This window comes from Pseudophryne corroboree, chromosome 1 (assembly GCF_028390025.1).
Source record: "Pseudophryne corroboree isolate aPseCor3 chromosome 1, aPseCor3.hap2, whole genome shotgun sequence".
In the NCBI taxonomy this organism is placed as follows: domain Eukaryota; kingdom Metazoa; phylum Chordata; class Amphibia; order Anura; family Myobatrachidae; genus Pseudophryne; species Pseudophryne corroboree.
Window position 1 is genome coordinate 639,021,678 of NC_086444.1, and position 25,230 is coordinate 639,046,907.

Here is a 25,230-nt window from a genome sequence, read left to right on the forward strand (position 1 = left end):
AGAATTGGCGGCTTTGTCATACAAAAGCCCTTATCTGTATTTTATATGGATAAGGCGGAATTGAGGACTCGTTCCCAATTCCTTCCTAAGGTGGTATCAGTTTTTCATGTGAACCAACCTATTGTGGTGCCTGCGGCTACTTGGGACTTGGAGGATTCCAAGTTACTGGACGTAGTCAGGGCCCTGAAAAGTATATGTTCCAGGACGGCTGGAGTCAGGAAAACTGACTCGCTATTTATCCTGTATGCACCCAACAAGCTGGCTGGGTGCTCCTGCTTCTAAGCAGACTATTGCTCGCTGGATCTGTAGCACGATTCAACTTGCACATGCTGCGGCTGGACTGCCGCACCCTAAATCTGTAAAAGCCCATTTCACGAGGAAGGTGGGCTCTTCTTGGGCGGCTGCCCGAGGGGTCTCGGCTTTACAACTTTGCCGAGCTGTTACTTGGTCGGGTTCAAACATTTTTCCAACAGTCTACAAGTTTGATACCCTGGCTGAGGAGGACCTAGAGTGTGCTCATTCGGTGCTGCAGAGTCATCCGCACTCTCCCGCCCGTTTGGGAGCTTTGGTATAATCCCCATGGTCCTTACGGAGTCCCAGCATCCACTTAGGACGGTAGAGAAAATAAGATTTTACTCACCGGTAAATCTATTTCTCGTAGTCCGTAGTGGATGCTGGGCGCCCATCCCAAGTGCGGATTGTCTGCAATACTTGTTTATAGTTATTGCTTAACTAAAGGGTTATTGTTGAGCCATCTGTTGAGAGGCTCAGTTATATTTCATACTGTTAACTGGGTATAGTATCACGAGTTATACGGTGTGATTGGTGTGGCTGGTATGAGTCTTACCCGGGATTCAAAATCCTTCCTTATTGTGTCAGCTCTTCCGGGCACAGTATCCTAACTGAGGTCTGGAGGAGGGTCATAGTGGGAGGAGCCAGTGCACACCAGGTAGTCCTTAAGCTTTCTTTAGTTGTGCCCAGTCTCCTGCGGAGCCGCTATTCCCCATGGTCCTTACGGAGTCCCAGCATCCACTACGGACTACGAGAAATAGATTTACCGGTGAGTAAAATCTTATTTTAGCAGTACCTAGAATCTCCCGTAATTCATCTGGGGGTCGAGCTTTTAGTACTGCGGCTCCGACTCACTTCCCCGCACAGCGCGAGAGGCCCCAACTATAGAATCCTTCAAGAGTAGACTCAAGACTTTCCTTTTTACTCAGGCATTCCCATAATTGTCCCTTTAGTATCTCCATGCTTCTGTATTTTATGAAAATCTGTTCTGTACTTCATTATTTTCTGTACTATATTATGCTATGTATCTGTTAAGCGCCTTGAGTCCTATTGGAGAAAGAGCGCTATATAAATAAAATTATTATTATTATTATTATTATTATTAGTCTGCTTGGCAGCAGGAACCCCAATCTCGTTGGGAACATACAGGATAAACAGAGCGTCTCTTTTCCTAATATGAGCCATTCTGGCAACAGAGAGTTTCAAAACTTAGACCACATCGAGAAATTTCTATGTCGCCCAGGCGTCAGTAGCCACCAGCACCACACTAGGTTGGTTCATGTAAAGCGATGAAACCACTTTTGGCAGAATGTGCCGACGAGTTCTCAACTCTGCTCTATCTTCATGGAAGATTAAACAGGGCTCTTGTGAGACAAACCGCTAATTCAGATACCCGCCTTGCGGATGCCAAAACCAACCGCATGACCACTTTCCAAGAGAGGAATTTTCACTCAACCTTATTGAACAATTCAACTAATGAAATTGCAGGAACTGCAACACCACGGTAAGATCCCATGGTGCCACAGGGGCACAAGGGAAGATGGATGTGTAACATTCCTTTCATGAAAGTTTGAACCTCTGGAAAAGGAGGCTAATTGTTGTAAGAAGCAACCCGATAAGGCTGAAAACTGAACCTTAATCGAGCCCAACTTAAAACCCGCATCCACACGATCTTGTAAGAAAAGAATGGAGAAAACGACCCAACTGGAATACTTCCGGAGGAACTCTCTTGGATTCACACCAAGACATACTTTCTCCAAAAATGGCGGTAATGTTGTAACGTTACTTCTTTTCTGCCTGAAGAAGAGTAGTGATGACTTCACTGGGAATACCCCTTCGGGTTGGGATCCGGCGTTCAACCCCTAGGCCGTCAATGGAAACCGCGGTACGTCCTGGAACATACACGGCCCCTGCTGTAACAGATCCTCTCTCAGGAAGAGGACAGAGAACTTCCAGTCTGGAAGAATGAGGATCACCTGAACCTTTGTTCTTCGTATGATCTTTTAGCATCTTTGGAAAGAGTGGAAGTGGAGGGAACACATAGACCGACCGAAACACCCACGGTGTCACTAGGGCGTCTCTCGCTATCACTTGAGGGACCCTCGACCTGGAACAATATCTCTGAATTTTCTTGTCGAGGTGAGACGCCATCTTGTCTATTTGTGGAATTCCCCAAAACTTGTCACTTCTGTGACACTCTCTTGATGAAGACTCCACTCTCCTGGCTGGAGAACGTGTCCGCCGAGGAAGTTTGCTTCCCCGTTGTCCACTCTTGGAACGAACATCTCTGACAGAGCACAAAAACTTTTTCGTCGCCCAGCGACAAAGCTTTCTGCCATTTCTTCTCCGGTCTTTGTTTATAGAAAACAGTTATAAACGGCCCTTAACTTCAGGCCGTTATCGTGGTGACAAGTATCCTAACTTGACCCTTGTCCTTGGTGATAATTGTGCCGCTACCACAGGAATGATATTCTGGTCTTGAAACCATGATTATCCCAGGTGGGAACCGGACCACTTGTCAAACAGGTCCCGCTAACACTCTGGCATGCAAGTTGCCCACTGAATGGCCTCGTAGGCCGCAACCCTCTTTTCCAGTAACTGAATGTATTGAAGGATTGACCCTGTTGCAGGTCTGACCAGACTCTGAATCCTCAGAGCTTTTTTCACTGATAGCAAATAATATTTCCCAAGCCGACCACCGCGTCGTTGGAACCAACAGGGATTTTGGCAAGTTCTGTTGTGGAAGAACGGTCAGGGAGAAACAACGTTTTTCACCATTTGGCTTCTTGATCCCTCCATAATCCGGAAAGCGATCCAGTACAGAATAATTATGTCTACTTCCTATCGAAGGAAACCCATCATACCGCCATTACTCTGGTGAATTGGTAATGACTATCCTGAATCGCAAACCTCAGGTAAGACTAATGCTAAAGAAACCGTAATTAGACCTCCTTTCTCCATTTTCAGAGTAGAGAAACCTGCCATGAGAGAATCCCTCATGGATTTTAAGTAGGAAATTTGAGATTTCAGACATAGGATTTAGTCTGACCGAGCCGTCTGGCCTCGGAAACACGAAAAAGCTTCTCTTTTTTTTTTTTTTCTTTTCTTTTTTTTTGTGACCGGGACAGCAGGACAATGACCTGATCCTGACGCAACTCTTGTATTGCGTCACTTACTACCTCCCTGTCCAGAGGAGAATCGGTAAAGTCTATTTGAAAATATCAGTGAGGGGAAACGTCTGGAAAAACTCCTGTATTTCCCACTAGGGACTCTATCCTTAACTCACTGGTCCATGTCCTTTCCAGGGCTGACTGAAGAGTTTTAGACGTGGCCCCACCGGTGTGGGCTCTCACAAGATAGACCCAACGTCCTGCGGTGGACGTGGCAGAAAACATAGGACGAGTTCTGCCTGTGAACTTGAAAAAAAGGTAGCTGACCTCCTACCTCTTTTAACCTTCCTTTACCTGTAAGGAAAAGGGAAACCTTATCCATTCGGTCGAAATGACTGCATCCTACAATAATGTGTCCCAAACCGTAGTGAGGAATTCTAGGGCAAGAATGTAGACTTACCAGTGGAATCTGCCGCGAGCATATTAACAAAGCCATCACCAAACCAGGCTTCACCTTCATAGGGAAGAGACTCCACTTCTTCTGGGAGTCAGCACCAGCATCCCCTTGGTGAATCCACAACGCCCTCCTAGGAGAGACCGCCATGGAATTGGCCCGCGAACCCAAAAGTTCCAAATGCCTTGTAGTCGCACGGTAGTATGCTACACTGTTCTAGACATGACCCAACTTAAGGAGTATCCCATCTCTCCCCAGGGTAATTATATCAGATGACAAATTAACCGACCATTTCTGAACACAAGCACTCCCCCATGCGCATGTAATGCAAGTATAATCAACGTATATAATGAAAATATCACTTAGCTTCCTGTATACGATCCTCTGTGACAAGGCCCCGTGCAGGACAGGGGTCGACTCTCACTTTATTCTATCCACGGCGGGAAAAGAATAAACACTCTCCCTCCTTGTGAGGATTTGAAACCATCTTGTCACGGCTGACCTAGAGTATTTTCAACAGAGCGACCAGCACATGAAAAAGAATAACTTTACTTCAGCATTCATTATAAACCCTTATGCACATTTAAATACACATATATCTATATAGATACATATTTTGTCAGGAACAGCAGGGTCCCTAGTGACGTTAATACGTTCTTAATGTATATGAAACATGTACTGAATGCTGATTTTGTGGATCTAATCAGGAAACATTATGGTCGACATAAGAAATAGTATTCATGTCGATATCAGGGAGTAGTAACTGGGCAAAATAACATTTCCTTTTTTTTTTTTTTTTTTTTGCAACCCCGAGAGGTCTGAGAGAAATATATTATACATATATACATACAGGTATAGCTTTGTCAATTTTTACCCAGTCAGATTTGTTGGTGTCGACAGGGTCACCCACCCACGTCTGTGTCTCCCATATAGTTTTCTCTTTGGAAAAACATACATCTACTGACAAGTGGACACTTATTTACATGAACCAAGTCCCATCAGACGTCGGCGGTGCCGACAGACATTCCCATAGCCGTTTTTGTGGCAGAGTACTCAGCCTGAGACATGCCGACACACATGTACTAAACACCCACCGACATTACACTGACTATTTTGTTTCAGGGATACACAGAAGATGTTTACCAGCTCTTATACACCATGCTCCCAAAACACTGCGCCCCCCCCCGTTTTCCACTGTGACCTGTTCAGCAGTGCTTTGGCAGGGCCAGCGTCTCTGAGGAGAAAATGGCACTGGTTAGAGCTGTGAGGACTAAGCCACGCCCCCTTAATGGCGCGCTTCAGACCCGCTATTTTCTAGATAATTATACTGGCGGGGGTCTGTATACAGTGCCTATGCACTGTATACCTCTTATGCCAGGATAGATAGTGAGGTTTATTGCTGCCCAGGGCGCCCCCCCTGCGCCCTGCACCCTTGTAGTGCCGCTTGTGTGTGGGAGCAATGGCGCGCAGCGCGACCGCTGCGCGGTATCTCAGAGACCGTGAAGTCTTCTGCCGTCTTAACTGAAGTCGTCTTGTCTTCTTTTACTCACCTGGCTTCTTTCTTCTGGCTCTGTGAGGGGGACGATGGCGCGGCTTCGGGAACGAGCAGCTAGGCGAACCAAGTGATCAGACCCTCTGGAGCTAATGGTGTCCAGTAGCCTAAGAAGCAGAGCCTTTAAACTCACAGAAGTAGGCCTGCTTCTCTCCCTTCAGTCCCACAATGCAGGGAGCCTGTTGCCAGCAGTGCTCCCTGAAAATAATAAACCTAACAAAGTCTTTTCCGAGAAACTCAGGAGAGCTCCTCAGTGTGTGGTCAGTCTCTCTGGGCACAGAATCTAACTGGAGTCTGGAGGAGGGGCATAGAGGGAGGAGCCAGTTCACACCCCTTTTAAAGTCTTAAAGTGCCCATGTCTCCTGCGGATCCCGTCTATACCCCATGGTCCTTTTGGAGACCCCAGCATCCTCTAGGACGTATGAGAAAGGGGGCTGGCTGCAGAAACATGGGGGGTGAGCCTGAAGATAACTGGGGGGACATGGATGGAGATTATACAAAACTCTCAGGATACCTTTCTCTGCTGTTCTACTTCGTCTGTGGGGAGGCACCACTGCTTACTTCGTCCATGGGTGCCTAGCATGAATTTAAGGGACCCATACATCAGCAATCACAATTTATTGTTTCACAGATCTTGAGACTTTGCCCATACATTACAGATATTTTTCAATGATTTGAAGATCATTTTCAGTTAAACAGACCTGCCAATCTTGAAAGACTCATCAGTTTACTAGAAACTATCTGCAGATCTGCTGATTGTTGCACATACACTAGCAATCTACAGTCCCAATTGATATGTGAAATTAAACATGTTGAAAAACCTGATTTAACAATCCCAATGGATTTGTGGCCAAAATCTGTGATCTGTGAACTTCATACATTGCAGATTTATTGACACAATCATCTGCCACAAATCAAATTGTCCCAGTTGATTGCTGATGTATGGGCCCCTTTACGCCCCTGACGCTGTGCCTCTGATTCTGGTAGCTTCAATAGTAGCTGAAGATAAGACTCCTGAAGTTAATAATCCATTGAAGTGTGACATTGGGAAGGCTGTTAGTACAGGTATGTGTATTAGTGTTGGTTGTTTAAAAAAATAAAATAAAATAAAAAAGTGAAAATTTAATATTTGTACAGTATCTTGCCTTATTTGCTATTTAACATGTTCCATTTAACTTGGCTACTTATTTACACTTTCTGGCCACTTACCGTGATCTGTATTAATTGTGTTCTGGGCTTCTACCATATTTTGTACACCTAGTGAAGCAACACCTTCTGTTGTATTCCTGCCACATCTGTTCCTTTTATTTGCAGCAGGAGTGAGGTGCGTTTCCTACTGTACCTATACAGAGTTGATCAAATCTAATATTTGTAGCCAACTTTAAATAGGTAGCAAAATTACAATTTATTTTTTTTCACATTTTTTTTAAATGTGAGTAAGTGGTGCTCACTGACTTATTACAATGTGAACTTAAAATCATAATTTTTTATAGAAAATACAATAGTGTACATTGTATGAATAACAATCTTTCACCCTGTGCTATCCAGAATCACCGCAGGCCACCAGAACTGGGTAACGGAGTTAGACAAGTTGATATTCCTCTATTGCAGAGTTTCGTAAACTTTGCTATTACAGTCCATGGTTTAAGGATAATTGAGTCCAGATGGTTAAATCAAATTGACCTGTGTACTAATTAAATCATCTGTGCTCAAGCATAGATACCCTTAAAAGCTGGTCTGTAAAGGGCCCTACACACTTGGCGATTTGGGCGATGTTACGGACCAACGATATTATCGTGGTTTAATTTTTCATCACTGATTTTTTGAATACACACTGGATGATATCTATGGCCGATTTGGATGATATGACATTACATACATCGATATCGTCCAAATTGGCTTGCATGTTTAAACGATGATCGATCAACAATTGTGGGGACGCACATCGTTCATCGTTGTTGCATACACACTGAAAGATATGAACGATTTTCCATTAATTTTTTAACAATATCGTTCATATCTTTTAAAGATATCGTTAAGTCTGTAGGGCCCTTAAGGGTGGAGCTTGGCAACCTCAGTCTTATTACATAGGTTCTCAAACTCTACCCTCAGGACCCCAAACAGTTCATGGTTTCCAGGTCTCCTCACAGAATCACAAGTGAAGTAAAATATGGCGGTGAGTAATGAATATACATTTGCACCTGCTACATGACCTGGAAAATGTGAAATGTTTGGGGTCCTGAAGACCAAGTTTGAGATCCACTACCTTATTGCATCCAAAGAGATATGTTCTACATAAGGAAATTGAATCCACCTTTATCTCAATGGGGATGTATAGTCCCCTTTTGGTAATCTGTTTACAGCTGCAGATACCTCATATAAAATACACCGCAGAAAGGGCATTTTAATTTTCATCCCTACAAAAATATATTGTATGTATCTTCAAAAGGACAGAAAACAAAAATGAATCTGGCATATCTTTTTAAAATGGCATGCAATTTAAGTTCCATTTAGAGTATACAGATATGTTATACCTCTTTCCTGCAGTCACGCTAAACAACCCCTCTTGGCGCGCCAGGTCGCATGAGAAAATTCTAGCATCGGGCATTTTTGGCAAAAAAGACGCATCTTAGTCTCATCGCAATGCATTATGTGTGTGCGACTGTGTCTATGAATCTGTATATGAAGTTTTACAATGAAGCAGCCACAGTTTATGTTGTGTTTTTTTTTATTTGTTTTTACAATATAACTTCTTGTCTGTTCTGTATACAGACTCAGTCGCACACAGATATACAAGTGTCATATATCCAATTAATCAGCACAGTCTTCTGGTGTGTCCTAGTCGCACTGCATTATGACAATGCATTTATGGCAAAAAAACACTGCAGGCGTTGCACGGGACCTGGAGGCCCACTTGCGCCAAGCATTTCATGCTGCATATTGAAGCTAGATGTATGAGAATACATCTGTATACTGTACATCATAAAAGGCATGTCGCAAGATATATTTAAAAAATTAGGAAAACAGGCGATGCCTGACTTCGTACCTGTTAACAGTTTTTTTGTGATCCCATGAAGCAGGTTGCTGGCAAACGTCTGCACAGTCTGGCACTGAGATGTCTACTTTAAAGTTCTCCTGTATTTCTTGAATGGCCCTTTTTGTCACCGACTTCTTTCAGCTGTTTTCTTTCAGACTTTGTTTTTAAGGTAAATGATTGCAATTAAAAGTTCAGTATTTTTATACGTGTTAATGCAGAAACATCTGACCTTAACGCTGATTAGCTGTCCACCCAGATAGGAACCAAAAGTGATGCTTTGTGATCCAGCTGTGCCTCCGCTTTGGCAGAAAGGGCGTCACCCGTTCTACTGACTTCCAATAACTTTTGTTTGCATTCTAACTGTTTGGCACCAGAAGACTGAAATCAGTACTATAAGTGGAACCATAAATACACCTAACAAAAAAAACAATACATTTTGGACAATAGAGACGTGTTCTTAGTCCATAGAAACTCACTATGGTTACAATACCACAAACACAGCACTTACCTGAGTATAGGTATCCAGTACAAGGAAATAATACCCTACAATTCAAAAAGAACATAACAAAAAAAAGTATTAAAGGTTTTAGTTTTATGTATACCAAATCATTAAGACCTAAAACATCCAAAATATACAGGGGTATGTGAGGAGGGGTGGACAGATAAACAAAAAGGTGAAGAACAAGATTTCTTTGAGTCAGTCAAGGTGGCTTCAGATGATACAGGTTGCAAGGAGATTGTGGATATTAAACATTAATTTGTACAGCCGTCCTACAGTATATGGCATGTTTGCAGGCTGACTCCTTTTACTTTTATTATACACCATCTTATTTCCTTAGTATTACCTAGTTGCTCCTTAGGCCTGAGTTCTAGTACCTACCTGTGGATGGTATACTCCTATTAGGCAGAATTTAAGTCTCTACATTTCCGGGGGAGTGCAGATATAATAGTTATCAGCCCTTTCTATACCTTATTCACTTCCAGGACTCTCAGTCCACCCTGTCTTAAAGGGTTAGCAACTTCGTGGGAATTCACAGCCGCTTAATATGAACCTTAACGTTGAGAATATTGGCAATAACAAGAAGGCAAGCGCTGGAGAGAACAAATTGTATATCTAATCATGGACTTTTTAGTGGCTAGTAGTTTATGTCTGGAATTAGGTTTTACTTTTGAATCAGTTGGTAAGGGTATAAATACCCTGTTCAGTACAACCTCCATATGCCTTGATAAAGATACCAGGTGTATTGAAACGCGTTGGAAAGGATGACCTGGACAGGACATACTGAACTCAGTCGGCTGGTTGGATGTAGAGTATTCAGGGATGCCTGTGGTAACAACTCATGCTCTTTTGTCTACTTGTACATAGTAGTCTATTTGACCGGGTGAGAGTCCATTACTACTGTTTCTTTTATGTAATTTTACCTGTTTGTGTATTAAATACTGTATTACGCTATTTGGTTTTTTTCCATTTTTTGTGGTGATTGGAAACTTGGATGTGCGGATCCTGAAGTTCCATGTGGGTTAACCCTCTGATTCACATTTTGCCATCTGTGGAATACATTATTGCCCTATGAGGTGTTTTATTTGTCTTTGAGGAACACTTTGGGAACCAAGGAATCCACGCCTATGATTGACATCCGACTATGATTCTTTCTCCATTTGTCATTTATTGTTAAAGCGCCGAGGGACTCTATACTGGTGATACTGTTCTTTTCTATTGTGATACTGTTTGTAAACGACACAGCAGCAGTTAGAACTGACGTCACACAATTGACCATTTGCTCCTAAACACTGAAAAACATACAAAAATGGTTAATCAGACAAATTTGTTAAATACATTTAATTTAACCAATTTTTCGGAACGTCTGTTTTTGTCAGTTTTCCGGCATTTTGGAGCAAATGGTCAATTGTTACTTGCTCCCTTGCATTACCAGATTTCCATTCTAATTACCCAGAATGGACAATAAATCTTTAGGTGTATGGCCAGCTTCGTTGACTGGTTGGAGATTGCGATCTCTTATAACCGGGTCCATGACACCACTTGAACTCGCATTCTGCCCATTGCACCAACTGTGATTGTGCGAGCTGCTTAGCTTCTTCAAATCAGCATAATTTAATTTTTGCAAAATCCCATACAACCCCACTCCCCCCTCCTCCCCTTCTTACCAGAAAATGAAGATGAAGTCTTGGCGCACCTATATTCATTTCAAATTGCAGTCTTCCCTCTTGACACTTTTCTCACTCAACTTCAATGATTCCTCTCCTACACTGTATGATCACCTTAAGAGTATCTGTCCAACCATCACAACTACAGTATTTGACTGGTTGGAGCAAAATCTGGTAATGTATGGGAGCAAATAGCAATTCAACTATTTGCTCCTAAATACTTGAAGACACACAAAAATGGTTAAGACAAATTCGTTAAATCAAGGGAATTTAACCAGTATGTCTAAATGACTGTGTTTTGAAGCAAATGGTTGATTGTCATTTGCTCCCATGCATTACCAGATTTTCTCTTACGGCCTAGAGGATGCTGAGGTCCACATTAGTACCATGGGGTATAGACGGGTCCACCAGGAGCTATTGCCACTTTAAGAGTTTGAGAGTGTGGGCTGGCTCCTCCCTCTATGCCCCTCCCACCAGACTCAGTTTAGAAAATGTGCCCGGAGGAGCCGGTCACAGCTAGGGGAGCTCTACAGAGCTTCTTTAGTTAAAGTTTATTTTTAGAGTTTATTATTTTACAGGGAGGCTGCTGGCAACAGCCTCCCTGCAGCGAGAGACTAAGGGGGGGAGCAGTGTCCGCCCTGCGGGATCTGAGCCACTATCTCCGCTGACTGGACACTGAGCTCTTGAGGGGATAGATAGTTCCCCGCCGCAGGGAATCGCTCACCCCAGCAGCATGCCGCCACCCCCTTACAGAGCTGAAGATTGTGGCGTGTGAGTCACCCGACCCCCTTACAAGTGGGGGGCCAGTGTGAAGATGGCGGCATCAGGGTAGGAGCGCAGTATTAACTGCGCTCCAGGAGGCTCAGTGGTACATAGTGCGGCGATGTGAGGGACGCCCTGAGCCAGCGCCTACACTGGTCACACAGCCTGTCGGGGTCCCCGGATCTCAGCCAGCATCAATCCTCAGGCCAGTATAATCCTGTGAAGAGCGGGAAGACAGCGCCATTTTGGGGGCGGAGCTTCTCCTCAGAGCGGACCCAGCAGCGTTCAGCGCCATTTTCCTGCCTGCACAGCACTGTCAGTGAAGAGCAAGTCCCTCCACAGCAACTCCAGCTATCTATCACGGTACCAGGGGGTTGTAGAAGGGGGGGGGGGGGCTGCAAAACGACTGTGTAACCTATTAAGGTGCACAGTCAGCGCTGATAAGGGGTCTGCCTGTATATTAAAAGCGCTGTGTGTGGGTTGGCTCCAATCTCTGTGTCTCTCTTGCCATTCTTGGGGGTGAAACTCTGTCTGCCCTCCCCTGTGTGTGTGTGGAGTGTTTGTGGTCTCCACTAAGCAATGTCCAGGGACTCTGCAGGGATATGTGCTGCAGAGGATATGTGCTCTCAGGATGATCCCATTCCATGTAATCAGGATTGCACTGGTTTAGCACAGATTCCATCAAGGGAGCCTGAGTGGTTATCCTCTATCAAATCTATGATTTCTCAGATTTCTAATAGGGTTGCACAAAATTAATCTGCAACTCAGGCTTTACAGAACTCTATGGCAGTATGGCCCAGTACTGGTACATCAGGGCTCCCCGCTGTATATTCACATAAACGTGCTCTTGCTCAGATCATGCAGGATGATACCGATACTGACTCTGATAATACAGACTGTGACGGGGATGTGTTGCGGGCGGCTGCATCCCTTGCAAAAGGGGTGCAGTTGATGATAGAGGCTATTAGGGATGTGTTGAATATTGCTGATACAACACCCGAGCAGGTTGAGGAGGCTTACTTCACTGAGAATAAGAAAGCCCGCTAACCTTCCCTGCGTCAAAGGAATTAAATGCTATATTTGAAAAGGCTTGGGAAAACCCGGATTAAAAATTCCAGATACCTAAAAGGGTTCTGGTAGCGTTTCGGGTTCACTACGATATGCCGGCGGTCGGGCTCCCGGCGACCAGCATACCGGCACCGGGAGCCCGACCGCCGGCTTACCGACAGTGTGGCGAGCGCAAATGAGCCCCTTGCGGGCTCGCTGTGCTCACCACGCTATGGGCACGGGGGCGCTACGCGCGCCACGCTATTTTATTCTCCCTCCAGACTCTCAAAAAAGGTGGTTTTACCTGTTCCAGGATCTACCGCCTTAAAAGAGCCGGCTGATCGTAAATTTGATAATACTCTCAAATCCATGTACACGGCTTCTGGGGCAATACTATGTTCCACTATTGCCAGTGGTTGGATTGCCAAAGCTATTGTTAAGTGGTCAGGCACATTACTTGAGGATTTGGATATTATGGAAAAATGTGATGTTGAATTGTTTTTACGTAACATTCAGGATTCGGCAGGATTTCTGGTAGAATCCACGAAGGACCTGGGTTCCATGTCTGCGGAAATTTCCTCCATGTCAGTATCAGCTCGTCGAGAGCTGTGGTTGCGCCAGTGCTCTGCCGACACAGAATCCAGGAGAAGTGTGGAGACCTTACCCTACACAGGTCAGGCTCTCTTTGGGGAAGCGTTAGATGCGTGGATCTCCACGGCTACGGCTGATAAGTCACCCTTCCTTCCCTCAGCTACACCTGCTCTGAAGAAACCCTTTTCTTCAGTTACGTCACAGTCCTTTCAGTTTAACAAGCCCAGAAAGGCAAAACCGTCCAACACCTTCTTTCGGGGAGGTCGGCCCAAGTTCAAGAAACCTGCGGCTGCAGATTCCCAGGAACAGAAACCTGCTTCAGGTACTCCAAAGTCCTCCGCATGACGGTGGACTGCACGCCCCGGAGGTGGGGCCGGTGGGAGCGAGACTCAGACATTTCAGTCATGTCTGGGTGTCCTCCGACCTGGACCCCTGGGTGCAAGTTATTGTGTCCCAGGGGTACAGGCTGGAATTTCAAAATCTCCCTCTTCACCGATTTTTCAGATCAGGCTTGCCAGCTCTGCTGGCAGACAGGACTGTCCTGCAAGAAGCAGCCCAGAAGTTGGTGGAGGCACGGGTCATTTTGCCAGTACCACCTCACATGCAGAACAAAGCTTACTATTCAAACCTTTTTGTGGTACCGAAACTGGATGGTTCGGTCAGGCCCATTCTGAACTTAAAATCACTAAACCCCTTTCTAAAGGAGTTCAAAATGGAGTCCCTAAGGGCAGTGATATCAGGTCTGGAGGAGGGGGAATTCCTAGTATCCCTGGATATCAAGGATGCGTACTTCCACATTCCGATCTGGCTACCACATCAAGCTTATCTGCGATTTGCGCTGTTGGACTGTCATTTTCAGTTCCAGGCCCTCCCATTCATTTTCTCCACAGCACCGAGGGTTTTCACCACGGTGATGGCGGAAATGATGATTCTCCTCCGCAGACAAGGGGTGAACATAATTCCGTATCTGGACGATCTGCTGATAAAAGCATCGTCCAAGGAGAAGCTGTTACGGTCCATAACACTCACGACTCAGCTTCTCAGGAAACATGGTTGGATCCTGAATCTTCCAAAGTCACATTTGGAACCAACCAGAAGGTTGTCCTTTCTGGGAATGATCCTCAACATGGAGGTGCAGTGGGTGTTTCTCCCAGAGGAAAAGGTGTTGGTGATTCAAACGATGGTCCGGGATGTCCTGAAGCCAGCCCGGGTGTCAATTCATCAGTGCATTCGCCTTCTGGGGAAGATGGTGGCCTCTTACGAGGCTCTGCAGTACGGGAGGTTTCACGCTCGGTCCTTACAACTGGATCTCCTGGACAAGTGGTCGGGATCCCATCTACACATGCACCAGAGAATACGTCTGTCGCCAAAGGCCAGGATTTCACTCCTCTGGTGGCTGCAATTATCTCACCTTCTGGAGGGCCGCAGGTTTGGGATTCAGGACTGGATCCTTCTAACCACGGATGCAAGTCTCCGGGGCTGGGGCGCAGTCACTCAAGGGGCCCATCTTCTGAGAAATCAGGCCATTCAAGTGCAGTCGGACAATGTGACAACAGTGGCTTACATAAACCGACAGGGCGGAACGAAGAGCAGAGCTGCAATGGCAGAGGTAACAAGAATCATCCTCTGGGCAGAAAAGCACGCGTTGGCGCTGACAGCAATCTTCATTCCGGGAGTAGACAACTGGGAAGCGGACTTCCTCAGCAGACACGATCTCCATCCAGGGTAGTGGGGTCTCCATCCGGAGGTGTTCAAGGAGGTAACAGATCTTTGGGGCGTATCCCAGATCAACATGATGGCCTCTCGTCTCAAAAAGAAGCTTCAGCGGTATTGTTCCAGGTCGAGGGACCCGCAAGCTGTGGCGGTGGACGCCCTCGTGGCTCCGTGGGTGTTCCAGTCGGTGTACGTGTTTCCTCCACTTCCACTCATTCCAAGGGTTCTAAAACTCATAAGGAGAACAAGAGTTCAGGCAATCCTCATTGCTCCGGACTGGCCAAGAAGGGCTTGGTACGCAGATCTTCTGGATCTACTGCAAGAAGAGCCGGGACCTCTTCCTCTTTGGGAGGACCTGCTGCAGCAGGGGCCATTCGCCTATCAAGACTTACCGCGACTACGTTTGACAGCATGGAAGTTGAACGCCTAATACTAGCTCGGAAGGGCATTCCGAAAAAGGTTATTCCTATCCTGATACAGGCTAGGAAAGGAGTAACGTCTAAACATTACCATCGTATTTGGAAAAAAAATGTATCTTGGTGTGAGTCCAAGAAGTTTCCTGCGGTGGAGTTTCAACTAGGACGTTTTCTCCTCTTCTTACAAGCTGGTGTGGATATGGGCCCAAAGTTGGGATCTGTGAAGGTCCAGATTTCGGCCCTGACCATTTTCTTCCAAAAACAGTTGGCTGCCCTCCCCGAGGTTCAGACCTTTTTGAAGGGAGTTCTGCACATCCAACCTCCCTTTATACCGCCTACAGCGCCTTGGGACCTTAACGTGGTGTTGCAGTTCCTCCAATCGGACTGGTTTGAGCCTCTACAGGAGGTTGAAGTAAAAAAAATTATGTGGAAAGCTGTCACTTTGTTGGCTTTAGCTTCTGCTAGACGTGTGTCGGAGTTGGGGGCTTTAGCATGTAAAAGCCCATACTTGATCTTCCACGAAGATAGAGCATTGCTCCGGACACGTCAGCAGTTTCTTCCGAAGGTTGTGTCGACCAACCTATTGTGGTACCAGTGGCTACTGACACCTCAATTCCATCAAAGTCCTTGGACGTTGTAAGGGCTCTGAAAATATATGTGAAGAGGGCTGCTCGTCACAGGAAATCGGACTCTCTTTTCGTCCTGTATGATCTCAAGAAAATTGGGTGTCCTGCTTCTAAGCCGACGATCTCTCGCTGGATCAGGTTCACTATCCAGCATGCGTATTCTATGGCAGGCTTGCCGTGTCCTACGTCTGTCAAGGCCCACTCTACTCGTAAGGTGGGGTCTTCCTGGGCAGCTGCCTGGGGTGTCTCGGCGTTACAACTTTGCCGAGCTGCAACTTGGTCTGGGTCGAACACGTTTGCAAAGTTCTACAAGTTCGATACGTTGGCCTCTGATGATCTGAAGTTCAGTCAATCAGTTCTGCAGGAGCCTCCGTGTTCTCCCTCCCATTCTGGGAGCTTTGGTACATCCCCGTGGTACTAATGTGGACCCCAGCATCCTCTAGCACGTAGCAGAAAATAGGATTTTGGTAACCTACCGGTAAATCCTTTTCTCGTAGTCCGTAGAGGATGCTGGGCGCCCACCCAGCGCTTCGTTTTCCTGCAATTGTTATCTGGTTCAGTACAACTTTGTTTTAGTTAAGTACTGCATTGTTACTTGGTAAGTAATGTTTTCAGCGGTTGCTGAGTTTACAAGCTAAGTTAGCTTGATATGCCTTGTATGTGTAAGCTGGTATTAATCTCGCCACTATCTGTGTTAAATCCTTCTCTCGAAGATGTCCGTCTCCTCAGGCACAGTTTCTTCTAGACTGAGTCTGATGGGAGGGGCATAGAGTGAGGAGCCAGCCCACACTCTCAAACTCTTAAAGTACCAATGGCTCCTGGTGGACCCGTCTATACCCCATGGTACTAATGTGGACCCCAGTATCCTCTACGGACTATGAGAAAAGGATTTACCGGTAGGTAACCAAAATCCCATTTTTCGTTCTAACCAGCCTCTAGTTAGGCTGGTTCAACAGATAATCTTAGGCTTAGTTGCATTCTCCTTTAAATAGACTCTCCTATCACTAATTCTAAAGAAATAATTTATCAAACTGGGTGTAGTTTGTTAGACCGTTGAAAGGTCGACACCACAGGCTCAACAGTCAAAAAGGTAGGGTCAGAAGGTTGACAAAAAAAAGTTGAGGGTTTTTTGGGGGTGTTTTGTGTTTTCAAGCATATTTCACTCAAATCTTTTCTCACTCCATTCTTGTCTCTCTGCAGTCAAGCTTCTGCTCTCAACAATCCACAGAAGACTGCACTCACAAAAGTTACTAATCATCTACGGTGCATCCGTAAAGTATTCACAGCACTTCACTTTTTCCACATTTTGTTATGTTACAGCCTTATTCAAAACTTGAATAAATGTATTTTTTCCCTCACAATTCTACGCATAATACCCCATAATGAAAACGTGAAAACGTTTTGGGTTTTATTTTTAGATCTTTGCAAATTTATTGAAGATAAAAAACTAAGAAATCACATGTACAAAATTGAGCTCAGGTGCATCCTGTTTCCACTGATCATCCTTGAGATGTTCCTACAGCTTAATTGGAGTCCACCTGTGGTAAATTCAGTTGATTGGACATGATTTGGAAAGGCACACACCTGTCTATATAAGGTCCCATACTTGACAGTGCATGTCGGAGCACAAACCAAGCATGAAGTCAAAGGAATTGTCTTTAGACCTCCAAGACAGGATTGTCACGAGGCACAAATGTGGGGAAGGGTACAGAAAAATAGCTGTTGCTTTGAAGGCCCCAATGAGCAAAGTGGCCTCCATCATCCGTAAATGAATGAAGTTTGGAACCACCAGGACTCTTCCTAGAGCTGGCTGGCTGTCTAAACTGAGCGATCAGGGGAGAAGGGCCCTAGTCAGGGAGGTGACCAAGAAATTGATGGTCACTCTGTCAGAGCTACAGCATTCATCTGTGGAGAGAGAAGAGCCTTCCAAAAGGACAACCATCTCTGCAGCAATCCACCAATCAGGTCTGTATGGTAGAGTGGCCAGACGGAAGCTACTCCTTAGAAAAAATCACAATGCAGCCCACCTGGAGTTCGCCAAAATGCACCTGAAGGACTCTCAGACCATGAGAAACGAAATTCTCTGGTCTGATGATACAAAGATTGAACTCTTTGGCGTGAATGCCAGGCGTCATGTTTGGAGGAAACCAGACACCGCTCATCACCAGGCCAACACCATCCCTACAGTGAAGCATGGTGGTGGCAGCATCATGCTGTGGGGATGTTTTTCAGTGGCAGGAACTGGGAGACTAGTCAAGATTGAGGGAAAGATGAATGCAGCAATGTACAGCGATATCCTGGATGAAAACCTGCTCCAGAGCGCTCTTGACCTCAGACTAGGCCGACGGTTCATCTTTCATCAGGACAACGACCCTAAGCATACAGCCAAGATATCAAAGGAGTGGCTTCAGGACAACTCTGTGAATGTCCTTGAGTGGCCCAGGCAGAGCCCAGACTTGAATCCGATTGAACATCTTTGGAGAGATCTGAAAATGGCTGTGTACCGATGCTTCCCATCTAACCTGATGAAGCTTGAGAGGTGCTGCAAAGATGAATGGGTGAAACTGCCCAAAGATAGGTGTGCCAAGCTTGTGGCATCATATACAAAAAGACTTGATGCTGTAATTGCTGCCAAAGGCGCATCATCAAAGTACTAAGCAAAGACTGTGAATACTTATGTACATGTGATCTCTTCGTTTTTTTATTTTTAATAAATTTGCAAAAATCTCTAAAAAAAAAAAACTTTTTTTCACATTGTCATTATGGGGTATTGTGTGTAGAATTTTGAGGGGGAAAAATGAATTTATTCCATTTTGTAATAAGGCTGTACCATAACAAAATGTGGAAAAAGTGAAGTGCTGTGAATACTTTCCGGATGCACTGTACTTACAGCAAAGTCTAAAGTCGTGGTACACATCAGAATGATGTTTATCCCACTCAACCCGACGCACGATGGAAGACTATATCGGGCAGCCATACACACTGCATGATCCTGTGTACGACCGTGCAATATATCCTTCCATCCCACATTCAACTGCATGCCATCGGCGAGCTCTTTTAATGTGTTTACATCTAAAGGGCCCCATACACTAGGACGATTTTACACAATTTCATACAATTCCGATATATCCATCTGATATATTGTATGAAATTGTGTACAATCGTATGTGTTTTAGATCGTATCCAATCTGATGCGCGCCCCCGTGGCTGTCGGATAGGATCCCCTTGGTCGTTGGTGCTGCACTAATGATATATCGGATTTGGATGAAAAAAGTGTGGTTTTTTTGTGCATGCGATGTATCACAGGGAAGTTTGACTGGCATTCTCAGGACACTCCCAGCCCCCGTAGCCCTCTATCCAGCCCATCAGATATATCTCATGGTACAGTTGTATGCCGTACGATATATTGCATGCGATGTATAGCGGCTTCATCTATCGCATGCGATATATTCTATGCAAAAATAGCACAAAAGTACCAAATCGTATGGAATCACTCCCGGGAAGGTCCCGGGGGAGTTCAAGGAAAATGACATCCGACTTCAGCCTCAGACATATCGTTGTAGTGTATGGGGCACTTGACACATTCTCCCCGTGTTCTCATGGACACAGCAGATCTGAGAAACCGGAGGTGGGGGTCTCATTACATTGCATAACTTATCAGATCTGCTGCCACTGAAGATGCAGCACCGACCCGATTTGCGTCCATCTCCATCAGACCCTTAGGAGCATGTTGTCTAATAATATATTGTCTCCCAAAGTGTATTTTCAGATGTTCTAAAATTAATTAAAAAAAAAAATAGAAATAGAAATTAAAGGGTGGGGAATCTCCCACACACATTTATTTGAAGCATTTAGAACTTTCCCCAGAGAAAATAACACATTTAAGTATCAAATAAATCTGAGAAATAGGCACTTTTAGAAATCTATTTCTAGGGTGTAAACTAATTGCTTGAAAATAATGATGAATACAAACATATAGGGGGATATTCAATTGTTTGAAAAGTCGGTTGGGTGTTTGTTTTTTCCTCTCTAATAGACAGGAAAAAATAGACACCAAACCGACTTTTCAAATAACTAAATACCACCCCTAAAAGTGTTTAGTTTTCTAAATATAATTGTGGCTAATTTAGGGAGGTATTCAATTAGACACGATAACCTGTTTACAGTGGTAATGCGGTTAAATGCAACGTAACACGGTCAATTGCAAAATGTTTGCTAGTCACGTAGCCATGTTAATTAAGCCACTTTAACTCTCTATTTAACACAGCCCCTGAGCAGGTGAAAAGTTTGTGAAAACCCAAAAGGTAAAACTGTTGGGAATTGGGTCAGAACCCCTGTGACACCACCCAAATGATTAATGAGTCACTTACAAGTTTATTCATTTTAAATTGGGCCGATAATGACATGTCATTTTAGGAGTGATATTCTGTGAAATGTAGAATAATGGGTTAAATAATGTGGGACAGGTATATTAAAGTATTGGATTGATGGAACAGGTGTTTTTAGGATTGCAGGTGGGAGTTACTGATATTTAACAAAATTATCTAGAGCACAAATTTGCTTTAAAAAACAACTTGCTTTTTCTTATTTTTAAAATGTTATGAAGAATACAAAAATCAGCCATTTGACACCTTTAAAAAGTCCCAAATGTTTAGATTTTGGCCACTAATAGACTTCTACACTGTTATCCAATAAAAGTTTGCACTTTTTTGGGATTCAGGCTGATTTTCCCATTTTCCCCCACACATAACGTGGCTAACAACAGAGAACTTTACCACACCACTGCTGAACTGTGTGTTAAATGGGAGAACGCATAGGTGTGATAATTCAAGCTGCGGTAAACAAAGATTTTACCACAGATAATTGAAGTCCTCCCTTAGTTTTTAAAGTCCTAATCTTGAAAAAGAATATTTTACAAAGGCTACCACTAGAACGCAATTAAATTAACTCTAGTAGTCTTATCAATAAGTCTGGTAATATAACAAGATCATAGCAAAAATGCTAAAAGATCATGGGGCTAAAAAATACTTTGGTCTTTAAGAGGTTTAAGGGGAACACACGTTTATTCTCATATTGTAGAATGTTAATCCCTGTGTTTTAAGGCCCCAAATGCATCTAGCTGACAATTTCCCAACCCAATCTGAACCACCAAACGGTGGCCTGTAAGGGATTTAGGGATAGTCTTCATGATCATGGTCTGGATTGGGCAATCAAGATTTTTAAACTGGTTTAATATTCCTAATTCCCTGACCCAGATGGCTGGGGATCCTGAAATTGTGGCAAATCATGTATAGGATCACTTATATATCAAGCACTGTTCACTCTATTTGCTAGGTCCTTAAGTCTCTCACACCTGTTCTCGTGCTGCTCTCCTGCATGCTTCTACACTTGAGTATTCTCCACTGTAATGGACCTACAAGGGTGTAGTACGGTATGCCGGCGCTCGGGCTCCCGGCGACCAGCATACCGGCGCCGGGAGCCCGACCGCCGGCATACCGACAGCGTGGCAAGCGCAAAGGAGCCCCTTGCGGGCTCGCTGCGCTCGCCGCGCTGTCGGTCACGGTGGCGCGCTACGCGCGCCACACTATTTTATTCTCCCTCCAGGGGGGTCGTGGACCCCCACGAGGGAGAATAGTTGTCGGTATGCCGGGTGTCGGGATTCCGGCGCCGGTATACTGTGCGCCGGTATCCCGACATTCGGCATACAGAAGACCACCCACCTACAATACCAGGGCACCTTGCATTTATTCCTGAAATTCTGAAAATTGTATCAACACTACTCAGGCTTCAATATTGATTCAATCATTCCTGACCCTCTAGCCACTTGCATATACATACAGCACACAACAGATACTGCTGCCTTGTATTTCTATAGCCCAGCTGTTAATCTTATAAGTAATTGACTACACATTATTTCATATAAGTGTCAGGATTTGTTATCTGGCACAGCGGTTCTTACCAGTGCGATGATATGCTAATCTGCAAAGGTCAGGTGCTCAAGCTTGCTGACAGTCATCCATGTACCCCATTCTGTCCCAGTGTGAACCCCACTGTACTCCTGCCATATCCAGAGACTGGCCGCCACCATGACACTTGAGGCCAGCTGACTCAGCCTCCCAATCACAGCTGACCAGGTAGGATAAAAGGGGAGCTCAGACAAGATGCAGATGCCTTGAACAACAATGCTTCACTGAGCTGTGTCCCTGGGCTACAGACTTCTGGTTTCTGCTATATTGTCCTCAGTCTGTATATTTACCGATTTCAGTTTAGCCAGAAAGCACTTCTCAGTTCCAGCCTGACTTCTGATTACACCTGCTGATTCCAGTTTAGCCAGACTTCTGAATTGCATCATTGGTTCCAGTCCAATATCTGCATCATCGGTACAAGCCTGATATTTACATAATCAGTTTGAAGTTTCTATCTATATTATCAGTTCCGGCCCGATACCGGAATCATTGATTCCAGTCCGATATCCTGCACCATAGTTTTTAGTCTGATATCCAGTACCATCCTCATTCCTGCTGAGTCATTCATCTGTGGTATTCTAGTATCATACCGGGAGACCCAGTCAGTGGACCGCAACCTGCACGTCGGGTACAGCTAAGCCCAATCTCCCTTGTCAGAGCGTCTGATAAAAACTACAGGCATGTTAGACTTGACCAGTGGTTGTGATGTTCATCCTAGACTGCGTTGCAATCACAGTATTGTTATCACAAATGCAGGAAGGAGGTGCTATGCACCTTTTCCTGCATTTGCATTGCTAATTATTGCATTTGCAACCCTGTTGAAAGCAGCTCTGCAAATGCAATCCTTACTGAATTAGAGAACCTCTATTCCTAAGGATTGCTTTCATCTAACTACTTACTCTGGATCCCTTCCTGACTGTATGCTCCACCCAATGCGAATAGGCCACTTTGCTACCTTACTGCTGCGAATATCATCTACTGCTCCCTGAAACATGTGAATTCTCATTCCATTACTTTTATATTAAACTCACCACTGTTTTAATACTGTCTTTTATGCCACAGTGTGGTGCTTTTCTCTTATATTTTCTTCCTTTAACCCCACTGTCTTCTATACCTCTACTATCTGCACACCATGCATGCAGTAAATTATACAGTGCTCCCCAGATGGTTCCTTCATGAGCAGGATGTACTACATGTTGACTTATTTAAACAGTATATAATATTACACACGTGTCAGTTTTCTAATATGTTACTTGGGTCATTGTATGGTTTCTCTTCCACAGTGTAACCTTTGTAGTGTGTCCACATGGCTGCCTCACCTGGTATGCTCATGGATGAGATGAAAACTACATGGACCTGACTAACAGACTGCCCAGTTATGAAGGGCAATCGTTGCTCTGAATTACCCCCTTTTGAAAGCAAAGCCTGGGTGGGATTGGGAGGTGAGTCAAGGAGGCTAGAGTGTTATATGGCACAGTGATGCACTGTTCCACCCCATTCATATATGTTTATCTGTTATATCATCTCTCTTCATGCTGTGATTGTTATTCCTACTTATTTCTCATGTACACAGTTGGAGGCAGTGCAGAGGAAATGTGCTGATCACATTGTGGGGGTCATTCCGAGTTGTTCGCGCGCAAGCTGCTTTTAGCAGCTTTGCACACGCTAAGCCGCCGCCTACTGGGAGTGAATCTTAGCTTCTTAAAATTGCGAACGAAAGATTCGCAATGTTGCGATAAGACATCTCTGTGCAGTTTCTGAGTAACTCGAAACTTACTCGGCATCTGCGATCAGTTCAGTGCTTGTCGTTCCTGGTTTGACGTCACAAACACACCCAGCGTTCGCCCAGACACTCCTCCGTTTCTCCAGCCACTCCCGCGTTTTTCCCAGAAACGGTAGCGTTTTTTCACACACCCATAAAACGGCCAGTTTCCGCCCAGAAACACCCACTTCCTGTCAATCACACTCCGATCACCATAACGAAGAAAAAAACGTGAGTAAAATTCCTAACTGCATAGCAAATTTACTTGGCGCAGTCGCAGTGCGAACATTGCGCATGCGCACTAAGCGGAAAATCGCTGCGATGCGAAGAAATTTACCGAGCGAACAACTCGGAATGACCCCCTGTATTGGCTCCACTCCCTCATACAGTATACCACATCATGCTCTTTGTTTCAAATAAACTATCTTTATTTTTCTATGTACTCTTTGCAAAATTAAATTATGTATTAGCTCTATTTTAGTAAGGCAATCTAAATACAGTTTAAGGAGAATGCTAAAGTTTATTCTCAGGTGGATTTTAGTATGTTAAATCAATCCCTGTGTTTTACTTTAATGGGATGCACTGTTTACTCTATCTACTAGGCCAGTTATTCAGAAATGTAGAAATAAATATTCAATTAAGTAATTTTTTTTCGTGTTTAGATATGTATATATACATGTGTATATGTGCACACTTTTCCTTTTCATCCTTTTTTCTTCCTTTCTTCTTCTTCTATTTTTTCATGTCAGACTGAATGGTTTTTTTGTATAGCATTCTATATACGAGAGTTTTTTTTCTATGCTACACAAGGGTTAATAAGCAATCATGCAAATAGGATCAATTAAGGGCTCCGTGTAACCTTTAAAAGATGATTGCACTTTGGAAGCAGCTATCCCTGACGAAGCCCCTAAGGGGAGAAACGCGTTGGAAGCTGCACCACTGCTCTACAGTACGGACGAGCCCAAATCTTGTACGGACCACACACGCCGGCTAGCGTCACCAGAATCTGGAAGCCAGAGTGGTGCGTTCCACAGCCTGCAAGCTGTGTCGAGCGACGGATCACCGCGGCTCTGGGAGGCGGCGGACATCAGCGGAGGGGAACGAGGACGGCAGAGACAGGGATCCACCACACCATGAGTGAGAGGTACATGAGCGCTGTAATCAGCTAACGTGTCACCAGGATTTATCCCTATAAAGATACTTTAAAGACTGCATGTTAAGGAAAGGTTCCCAGTGTGGATCAAGTCACTTGCACAGCAAAGTGTAAAAAGATAAGAGGCTATACCGTTAAAATATTGATATAGACTGGTTTGATGAGATACAACAAAAGCCTATTTGGCTAAAGATACCAGGTCCCAGGACATTTTTTGCCGTTGAGGCATTGACTTTTAATTAAATTGGTTTAACACAGAGTATTTTTATATTGGCTATATTCATTGAATTATCTAGTCATTTTTAACCATATGCTAATTAAGCAATCTTTTAATTTGTGATTATTAAATGTCATATTCAGTCTGACATTAGTCTCTGTCTTCACTGTTGTCTTTCAAATGTTGCGCCAAGAATTCTGTATGTAATTAACCCTAACCAGTGAGGGTACTGGTTCAATCTATGGCTGCACCATTTTTGTTTTGTCACTTCTGTAGAAACTTTTCTGTATTTTCCTCCCCTTTTTTTCCTCTTTTCTCTACTCTTCTTTTTTCCATAAAGGAGTTAGCGCAGATAATACCATACTTT